Consider the following 10,776-nt stretch of genomic DNA (forward strand, 5'->3'; position numbering starts at 1 on the left):
ATGTGTTCAGCATCCCCACAAGCCAGGTCTTTGCGTTGGGTCCCAGGTTCTGTAACATTTCTGCCAGTAGGTCATCAATCCCTGCTGCTTTTCCGGGTTTCAACTTTCCCATTGCAGTTTCAAGTTCTTCTAGGTCGAAGGGTTTGGTTTGAGCGCTGGCTGATTGTGGTTGGTCTGATACCACTGTGCGATGGTATTCTCCTGTGGGTCGGTGGCGGTCTTGGTCACAACTGGTGGCCAACAGTTGTAACCAACACCGCCACCGACTCACATAGATTACCATCGCACAGTGGTATCAGACCAACCACAATCAGCCAGCCCTCAAACCAAACCCTTCGACTTAGAAGAACGTGAAACTGCAATGGGAAAGTTGAAACCCGGAAAAGCAGCAGGGATTGATGGCCTACTGGCAGAAATTATACAGCACCTGGGACCTAACGCAAGGACCTGGCTTGTGGGGATGCTGAACACATGCATAGCACAGAAAACCATCCCTTCTGTTTGGAAAAAGGCCGAAGTGGTTGCAATCCCTAAACCTGGCAAAGACCCATTATCCCCGAAGAGCTACCGACCCATTTCCCTCCTGCATCACCTACAAGCTCTATGAGAGGCACTATAATTTATGAACAGACTATATTTACATCAATATGTCTGGGTCCCCACCTACTCACTCAGGGTTGACGTGTCACACCTGCAGTGATGGGAGGGGCACCAAAATGTGGTATTTTGATTGTTTAATGGGGGCACTCCCTTAGTATAAAAGTGTATGTTTTGTGTACACATCACCTGATGAAGATCAAATAGATCGAAACGTTGTCAGTATTTCAATAAAGAACGTCTTTCTTATACCTGTGGTGTGCGGGCTCCATCCAATACCTACACCAGTTGTGATGCAACAGAGTTTGCTGTGACCGTTGTGAATTATGGGTGGTGTGGTTTTTGCCAAGACGGTGGATTGTGGCCCATGCCTTCCTGCTGTTATTTGTCATGTTGGTGTTCTCTATATCTTTTCGTCCTGGGCATGACGTTAAACTGTTCCGTTCGAGAGTACCAGCGACCCTCGAATGTAAACAGCCACGAAAGGAAATTATGTGTGTGTGAGGTGTTCTCTATGGGTTGGGTTTCAGGTGGTTGTATTGTAGTAGCTTGACATTTCTTGGAGGGCACTTTCAAGGACAGACTCAATCTTCTGGAAGTCTGCTTGTTGGGTCGTAATGCAGAGGTTGTCGGCGTAGATGAAACGCTGGCATTAGGCATTGGGTAGTGGCTGGTCGTTTGTGTAGATATTGAAAAGGAGGGGGGAGAGCACGCTACCTTGTGGGAGGCCGTTCTTTTGGGCTTTCCATTTACTCCTCTGGTCATTTAACTGGACATAGAAGCGCCTGTTGTTGAGGAGGCTTTTCCTGACCATTGTGCGGTGTTGGACAGTGTCGTAGGCAGCAGAGAGATCTCTGAATGCTGCTACAGTTATTTGTTTCCCCTCAAACCCATCCTCAATGTTTTGGGTGAGGTTGAGCTCTGTCCAGCACAGGAGCGGCTGGGACGGAAACCAGCTTGGTCTTTAGTCAGCTTGGTATCTATGAGTGGCAACGAGGCGTTGGAGTAGCAGCTTCTCATATAGCCTTGTAGGTGATGCAGAGGGAAATGGGTCGGTAGCTCTTTGTGGATAATGGGTCTTTGCCAGGTTTAAGGATTGCAACCACTTTGGCCTTTTCCCAGACAGAAGGGATGGTTTTCTGTGCTATGCATGTGTTCAGCATCCCCACAAGCCAGGTCTTTGCGTTGGGTCCCAGGTTCTGTAACATTTCTGCCAGTAGGTCATCAATCCCTGCTGCTTTTCCGGGTTTCAACTTTTCCATTGCAGTTTCAAGTTCTTCTAGGTCGAAGGGTTTGGTTTGAGCGCTGGCTGATTGTGGTTGGTCTGATACCACTGTGCGATGGTATTCTCCTGTGGGTCGGTGGCGGTCTTGGTCACAACTGGTGGCCAACAGTTGTAACCAACACCGCCACCGACCCACATAGAATACCATCGCACAGTGGTATCAGACCAACCACAATCAGCCAGCCCTCAAACCAAACCCTTCGACCTAGAAGAACTTGAAACTGCAATGGGAAAGTTGAAACCCGGAAAAGCAGCAGGGATTGATGACATACTGGCAGAAATGATACAGCACCTGGGACCTAACACAAAGACCTGGCTTGTGGGGATTCTGAACACATGCATAGCACAGAAAACCACCCCTTCTGTCTGGAAAAGGCCAAAGTGGTTGCAATCCCTAAACCTGGCAAAGACCCATTATCCCCGAAGAGCTACGTACCCATTTCCCTCCTCTGCATCACGTCTTTCTTATACCTGTGGTGTGCGGACTCCATCCAATACCTACACCAGTTGTGATGCAACAGAGTTTGCTGTGACCGTTGTGAATTATGGGTGGTGTGGTCTTTGCCAAGACGGTGGATTGTGGCCCATGCCTTCCTGCTGTTATTTGTCATTTTCGTGTTCTCTATATCTTTTCGTCCTGGGCATGACGTTAAACTGTTCCGTTCGAGAGGACCGGCGACCCTCGAATGTAAACAGGTGCTGGGACAGGGACAGGTGTTGTCTTGACGCATCCCGTGATGATGCGACAGGTGTCATTTAGGGCTGTGTCGACCAATTTGGTGTGACGTGATCGGCTCCAGCTTTAGCAGGCATACTCTGCTGTAGAGAAAGACAGGGCCATGGCAGTTGCACGGATTGTTTGTGGGTCTGCACCCCACTTGGAGTTCACTAGTTTTCACAGGATGTTATTGTGGGTGTTGACCGTGGCTTTTGTGTTCTCCAGGTGTTTTTTGAAGAAGAGTGTCCTGTCCAGTGTAACTCCAAGATACATGGGGTGGGTATGGTTGGAGAGTTTGTGACCATCCCAAGTGACGCTCAGTTCTTTTTTCGCGTCTCGGTTCCTCAGGTGCAAGCTGCATAGTTGGGTTTGTGTGTGTCTTTCTTTTTCTGTCTTTCTTTCTTAGGACGGAGATCAAGGTAGATGCCGTTGGAAGGCTCAACACAAGCCGATGCCCCTAGAGATACATCCCAAAGCTTCCCTCAGGGAGTTCAGCAAGCCAGCTAGCCAGCAAGCCTGCCCAGTCAGCGAACGCAGCCAGTCAGCTCCGCCAGTCAGCCAGTGTAGAAAGTCAGGCTGCCAAGCCAGAGCATATCAGCCCTTGCAGTCAGCCACTGCAGCCATACCAGCCTTGCTCAGTCAGCTCAGCCAGGCCTCTCTCGATGCCTGGCTCTCTGTCTGCCTGGCCCGGTCTGCCCTGCCCTGCCTTGCAGCAACAGAACCAGCCTTTCTGGCAAGCCAGTCAGCTCAGAATGCGAGCTGAGCAAGCCAGTGCAGCAGCAAGCCCAGACTAGGTTACCGCAGCCTTACTGTGCAGCCACAGCCACTCAGCCAAGACCAGCAGGAGCTGGCCAGGCTCCAACCCTTGCAGCGCAGCCTTAGGCCGGATAGTCCCCCTGCCTGCACTTCGTTGCCTTCCTGGCCTGTCTGCCTGCCTAGGCGCCTCGGTCTTCCTGTCTGTCTGCCCTGGCCTGCCGGTCTGAAACTGGTTTAGACTAACTGCGTGCTTGCCAGCTGCGCTGGCTTGCTGAGCTCGTATTCTGAGCTGGCTGGCTTGCCAGCAAGGCTGGTTCTGTTGCTGCAAGGCAGGGCAGGGCAGACCGGGCCAGGCAGACAGAGAGCCAGGCCTCGAGAGAGGCCTGGCTGATCTGGCTGAGCAAGGCTGGTATGGCAACAATGGTTGACTGCAAGGGCTGATGTGCGCTGGCTTGGCAGCCTGACTTTCTACACTGGCTGACTGGCGGAGCTGGCTGGCTGCGTTGGCTGACTGGGCGGGCTTGCTGGCTAGCTGGCTTGCTGGGCTCCCTGAGGGAAGCTTTGGGATGAATCTCTAGGGGCATCGGCTTGTGTTGAGCCTTCCAACGGCGTCTACCTTGATCTTCGTCCTAAGAAAGAAAGACAGAAAAAGAAAGACACACACAAACTCAACTACGCAGCTTCCACATGAGGGAGGCAGGCAGGAAGGCAGGCAGGCAGGCACAAGCTGCCTGCGTGCTTGCTTTGCCCTCCAGTTGCTGCTCCAGTTATTTGTTTTCCCTCAAACCCATCCTCAATGTGTTGGGTGAGGTTGAGCTCTGTCCAGCACAGGAGCGGCCGGGACGGAAACCAGCTTGGTCTTTATTCAGCTTGGTATCTATGAGTGGCATGAGGCGTTGGAGTAGCAGCCTCTCTTGTAGGTGATGCAGAGGCGGGACATGGGTCGGTAGTTCTTTGGGGATAATGGGTCTTTGCCAGGTTTGGGGATTGCAACCACTTTGGCCTTTCTCCAGACAGAAGGGATGGTTTTCTGTGCCATGCATGTATTAAGCATCCCCACGAGCCAGGTCTTTGCGTTAGGTTCCAGGTGCTGTATAATTTCTGCCAGTATGTCATCAATCCCTGCTGCTTTTCCGGGTTTCAACTTTCCCATTGCAGTTTCGAGTTCTTCTAGGTCAAAGGGTCTGGTTTGAGGGCTGGCTGATTGTGGTTGGTCTGATACCACTGTGCGATGGTATTCTCCTGTGGGTCGGCGGCGGTGTTGGTTACGACTGTTGGCCACCAGTTGTGATGCAACAGAGTTCGCTGTGACCGTTGTGAATTATGGGTGGCTCCCAGAGGTCCTTGATCCCCATGGGGTCCAACAGTGGTCATTGAAGCGTGCACACACACATGCACACATGCACCTACACACGCACAGGCGCACATGCGTATGCACACCTGGACCTGTAAATGAACAACAACACAAAAACTAAGGCACTGGTGTCGGACTTCTGGTTTACCGGAACGGGGTTCAACTCCCTGCAGTGCCCTGCTCAATGTGTTGTATTTACATGGTTCATTGGTCCATTACTTAGGCCATTAGTTTAATAAGGTGACGATATGATATATATGATATGGTACTTTATTGTCAGTTCACACTGAAATTTATCTTGCAACACAGAAGCCAAGTATGCAGAACACATATACACGCATTTGACATAACACAAACAACAAGACAATTGACATACATAAAGACATGAAGACAAGAGCAATATCCACCGCTTAGATTATCCTGTGGCTACTACAACTCCTGATTAAACCCTTTTCTATTTATTAAAGAGCTGGAGAGACAGGAATATTCCTGTTACTGAACACTTAACACTTTTACTGAACACACACTATAGCAATTATTACTGTCACAATAACTTTGTAATGCTACTGATGTTATGTTAGACTATATTTACATCAATATGTCTGGGTCCCCACCTACTCGCTCAGGGTTGACGCGTCACACCTGCAGTGATGGGAGGGGCACCAAAATGTGGTATTTTGATTGTTTAATGGGGGCACTCCCTTAGTATAAAAGTGTATGTTTTGTGTACACATGACCTGATGAAGATCAAATAGATCGAAACGTTGTCAGTATTTCAATACAGAACGTCTTTCTTATACCTGTGGTGTGCGGGCTCCATCCAATGCCTACACCAGTTGTGATGCAACAGAGTTTGCTTTGACCGTTGTGAATTATGGGTGGTGTGGTCTTTGCCAAGACGGTGGATTGTGGCCCATGCCTTCCTGCTGTTATTTGTCATGTTGGTGTTCTCTATATCTTTTCGTCCTGGGCATGACGTTAAACTGTTCCGTTCGAGAGGACTGGCGACCCTCGAATGTCGAATGTATAGTTGGTTTTTTGATGGGTTGGGTTTCAGGTGGTTGTATTGTAGTAGCTTGACATTTCTTTGAGGGCACTTTCAAGGACAGACTCAATCTTCTGGAAGTCTGCTTGTTGGGTTGTAATGCAGAGGTCGTCGGCGTAGATGAAATGCTGGCATTAGGCATTGGGTAGTGGCTTGTCGTTTGTGTAGATATTGAAAAGGAGGGTGGCGAGCACGCTACCTTGTGGGAGGCCGTTCTTTTGGGCTTTCCATTTACTCCTCTGGTCATTTAACTGGACACAGAAGCGTCTGTTTTTGAGGAGGCTTTTCCTGACCATTGTGCGGTGTTGGACAGTGTCGTAGGCAGCAGAGAGATCTCTGAATGCTGCTCCAGTTATTTGTTTTCCCTCAAACCCATCCTCAATGTGTTGGGTGAGGTTGAGCTCTGTCCAGCACAGGAACGGCCGGGACGGAAACCAGCTTGGTCTTTAGTCAGCTTGGCATCTGAGTGGCAACGAGGCGTTGGAGTAGCAGCCTCTCATAGAGCTTGTGATGCAGAGGAGGGAAATGGGTCGGTAGCTCTTTGGGGATAATGGGTCTTTGCCAGGTTTAGGGATTGCAACCACTTTGGCCTTTTTCCAGACAGAAGGGATGGTTGTCTATGCTATGCATGTGTTCAGCATCCCCACAAGCCAGGTCTTTCCGTTAGGTCCCAGGTGCTGTATAATTTCTGCCAGTATGTCATCAATCCCTGCTGCTTTTCCGGGTTTCAACTTCCCCATTGCAGTTTCAAGTTCTTCTAGGTCGAAGGGTTTGGTTTGAGGGCTGGCTGATTGTGGTTGGTCTGATACCACTGTGCGATGGTATTCTCCTGTGGGTCGGTGGCGGTGTTGGTCACAACTGGTGGCCAACAGTCATAACCAACACCGCCACCGACCCACATAGAATACCATCGCACAGTGGTATCAGACCAACCACAATCAGCCAGCCCTCAAACCAAACCCTTCGACCTAGAAGAACTCGAAACTGCAATGGGAAGGTTGAAACCCGGAAAAGCAGCAGGGATTGATGACATACTGGCAGAAATTATACAGCACCTGGGACCTAACGCAAAGACCTGGCTTGTGGGGATGCTGAACACATGCATAGCACAGAAAACCATCCCTTCTGTCTGTAAAAAGGCCAAAGTGGTTGCAATCCCTAAACCTGGCAAAGACCCATTATCCCTGAAGAGCTACCGACCCATTTCCCTCCTCTGCATCACCTACAAGCTCTATGAGAGGCACTAACATTTCTGAACAGACTATATTTACATCAATATGTCTGGGTCCCCACCTACTCACTCAGGGTTGACGTGTCACACCTGCAGTGATAGGAGGGGTACCAAAATGTGGTGTTTTGATTGGTTAATGGGGGCACTCCCTTAGTATAAAAGTGTATGTTTTGTGTACACATGACCTGATGAAGATCAGAACGTCTTTCTTATACCTGTTGTGGTCTCAGGTCATTGAGTGGCGCGCTATAGTGCGCGATTCTTCATCATTGTTGAGGATTTAAAAAAAAGGTGAAAATCAAGGAAAAGTGAAAGGCTATAGTCCATGGTCACGGACCGCATACTGGTCAAGTTCATTTATACTGGTGAAGATCATTTACTAGTCTTATGAAGGTCATTTATACTGGTCAAGGTAATTTACTAGTCTCATGAAGGTAATTTATACTGGTCACAGTCATATACTGGTCACGGTCTTTTATACTGGTGAAGGTCATTTATACTGGTCAAGGTCATTTTGTACTTGTCAAGGTCATTTATACTGGTCAAGGTCATTTACTAGTCTTATTGAAGTTCATTTATACTGCTCAAGGTCATTTATACTGGTCAAGGTCATTTACTAGTCTTATTGAAGTTCATTTATACTGCTCAAGGTCATTTATACTGGTCAAGGTCATTTACTAGTCTTATTGAAGTTCATTTATACTGCTCAAGGTCATTTATACTGGTCAAGGTCATTTACTAGTCTTATTGAAGTTAATTTATACTGCTCAAGGTCATTTATACTGGTCAAGGTCATTTACTAGTCTTATTGAAGTTCATTTATACTGCTCAAGGTCATTGAGTGGCATGCTATAGTGCGCGATTCTTCATCATTGTTTAGGATTTGAAAAAAGGTGAAAATCACGGAAAAGCGAAAGGCTAAAGTCCATAGTCTCGGAGGGCATAAAAAAATGTGTGGTGCTATACAGGCCGTCCTGGAAAATTTGGGACAGAGGTTCATCGTTGGCATCCAGGGAGTGTGTGTGCAAAATTTGGCATCGACCGGGTTAATGGTGCCGGAGATTAGCTGTTAACAAACTGACGGACACACACACAGACACACACACACACACACACTCAGAGTGCAAAACATACTCTCTCCCCATGGCTTTGGCCTGGTGCCATACCGTAATTAATCATTGCCTACAATGTAAATTGTGAAATTACTTTACTGTTAAAATGCAAAATTTACATTTCAACGAATGGACCTCGTAAAACAAAACAAAAACCAAGGCACTGGTTGTGGTACTTCTGGTTTACCGGAATGGGGTTCAACTCCCTGCAGTGCTCTGCTCAATTTGTTGTATTTACATGGTTCATTTGATTCAAGGTTCATTAATGTGCTCAGTGGCGTAAAGTACATTAAAGTACACTTTTGAGGGAAATTGGACTTTTATACTGGAGGGTTTGCAATAGTTTTCACTACGTACATCTCAGAGACAAATATAGTACCTTTACTCCACGACAATTATTTGACAAATTTAGTTAGTTTACTTTGCAGATTTTTTATTATTATTACAAAACATACATTGACCACTTCAGCCCTTCAGTAAAATATACATTTTGGCCTTTTTAAAATACCGGACCTACAAATGCATTGTGAGCTTGTAGATCTGCTATTTTCAAAAGATTTGTACACATTGAATACATTTGAAAACTTGTAAAATGGGACTTTCTAATCTACAAAATGAGTATACTTTCTATACTTTTGGCTCCACAGATGAACTTTGTTTTCATAGTCAGTAGACATGAATTATAACACAAACACTAGCATCTCTATATACCAGGGGGGCGAACATTCAACCAATTATAATACAAACACTAGAAAAAGTGCCCTTCTGGGCACAGGTCTCCACCAGGATGAGCAGATGTGAAGAATTCCAGGCAAAGGTTTTTCCTTGGCCTCTAGGGAGTTGGCATAGAAAGTTATCCACAGATCCGTGCAGTTAGAGGTAAAAACACTTTTCGGCCAGTTATAGCGCCACCTTGAGGCTGAGTTGAAATTGTTCATGTGGCATTTCGTCCTCGGCCTAGTGGGAATGTGGGTGCACAATTTCACGGAAATCACGCGATGTGTTCATGATTTGCAGCATTTTGTTTGAAACTGAGCACTCCTGTGAACTTTGGAAGCCAATCTTAACCAATCAGGATGGAGTCTGAGAAATCTGAAAGACTGGTTTCGTTGAATAGCTCTAGAGAGACTGTGTACCAATTTGCGTGATGTTTGGACAAAATCTGTAGGTGTACTGTGCAAAAACTTGTTTTGCACAAAGCGGCCTCCTGGTGGCGCTATAAAGAGCAGATGTGAAAAATTCCAGGCAAAGGTTTTTCCTTGGCCTCTAGGGAGTTGGCATACAAAGTTATCCACAGATCCGTGCAGTTAGAGGTAAAAACACTTTTCGGCCAGTTATAGCGCCACCTTGAGGCTGAGTTGAAATTGTTCATGTGGCATTTCGTCCTCGGCCTAGTGGGAATGTGGGTGCACAATTTCACGGAAATCACGCGATGTGTTCATGATTTGCAGCATTTTGTTTGAAACTGAGCACTCCTGTGAACTTTGGAAGCCAATCTTAACCAATCAGGATGGAGTCTGAGAAATCTGAAAGACTGGTTTCGTTGAATGGCTCTAGAGAGACTGTGTACCAATTTGCGTGATGTTTGGACAAAATCTGTAGGTGTAGGTGTACTGTGCAAAAACTTGTTTTGCACAAAGCGGCCTCCTGGTGGCGCTATAACAGGTCGTTCTGGAAAGTTTGGGGCAGAGGTTCATCGTTGGCATCCAGGGAGTGTGTGTGCAAAATTTGGCATCGACTGGGTTAACGGTGGCCGAGATTAGCTGCTCACGGACACACGGACGGACACACACACACACACACACACACACGGACGGACACACACACGGACGGATGGAGTGCAAAACATACTCTCCCCCCATGCCTTCGGCCTGGTGGAGACAATAAGTGTTTTGTTACATTACACTTTTCATAATTCCACAGTTTGTCAGTTTAGGTTTATAACAAGAACATTTTGTTTAGATTGAACAGAGTAGCAGTAGAAAACTTAAAATTACTAACTAAAAAGAAAAAAAAAGTACGTAATTGATTCTAATTGTTGTTATTGCAATTTACGAGCTGCGTTCGCTTGACCGTGGGACGGTGGGAACCCTGTTTTATGTAAGAGATGTGAGTACTTTTTCCATCACACAGGTGAAGCCATATTGGTTGAAATGTGTTAATATAGGACTACCTGCACACAGGACTACCTTCACGTCCCACTGGGAGGAGACTGGGAGTATTACATCTCCATCTCCGGAACGCCAGGAAAGTCTGGGGCTCTCTGCTGGAACTGTTGCCCCCACAACCCGACTTCAGATAAGCGGCTGAAGATGCATGGATGGTCTACCTGCTGATGATAGGAAGCAAGCAATTAAGATTAGGGACCTAACCTTCGATACAAAAAGGACAAATCTTTTTCTTTGTTTGTTAATTCATTATATGTCTCCATCACATTCACCACTGATATGCTCTAAAAACCTGGAAATCTATGAGTTGAGGCATTACGTTTCTTTTGACTGATCAACAGATAAAAATTGTGAAAATAGCTATCTGACAATTTGGCAATGTTTGACCATTTTTGTTTCGTTTGTGTTGATTTCTTCACTGCAGCATCTTTTTTTCTTTGCATTTCTTTAATGAATTAATTTAATTAAAAAGAACATTTTGTTTAGATTGAACAGAGTAGCACTGCCATC

Source organism: Protomyctophum parallelum, assembly GCF_964188405.1.
Source record: "Protomyctophum parallelum genome assembly, chromosome: 14".
NCBI classification, from domain to species: domain Eukaryota; kingdom Metazoa; phylum Chordata; class Actinopteri; order Myctophiformes; family Myctophidae; genus Protomyctophum; species Protomyctophum parallelum.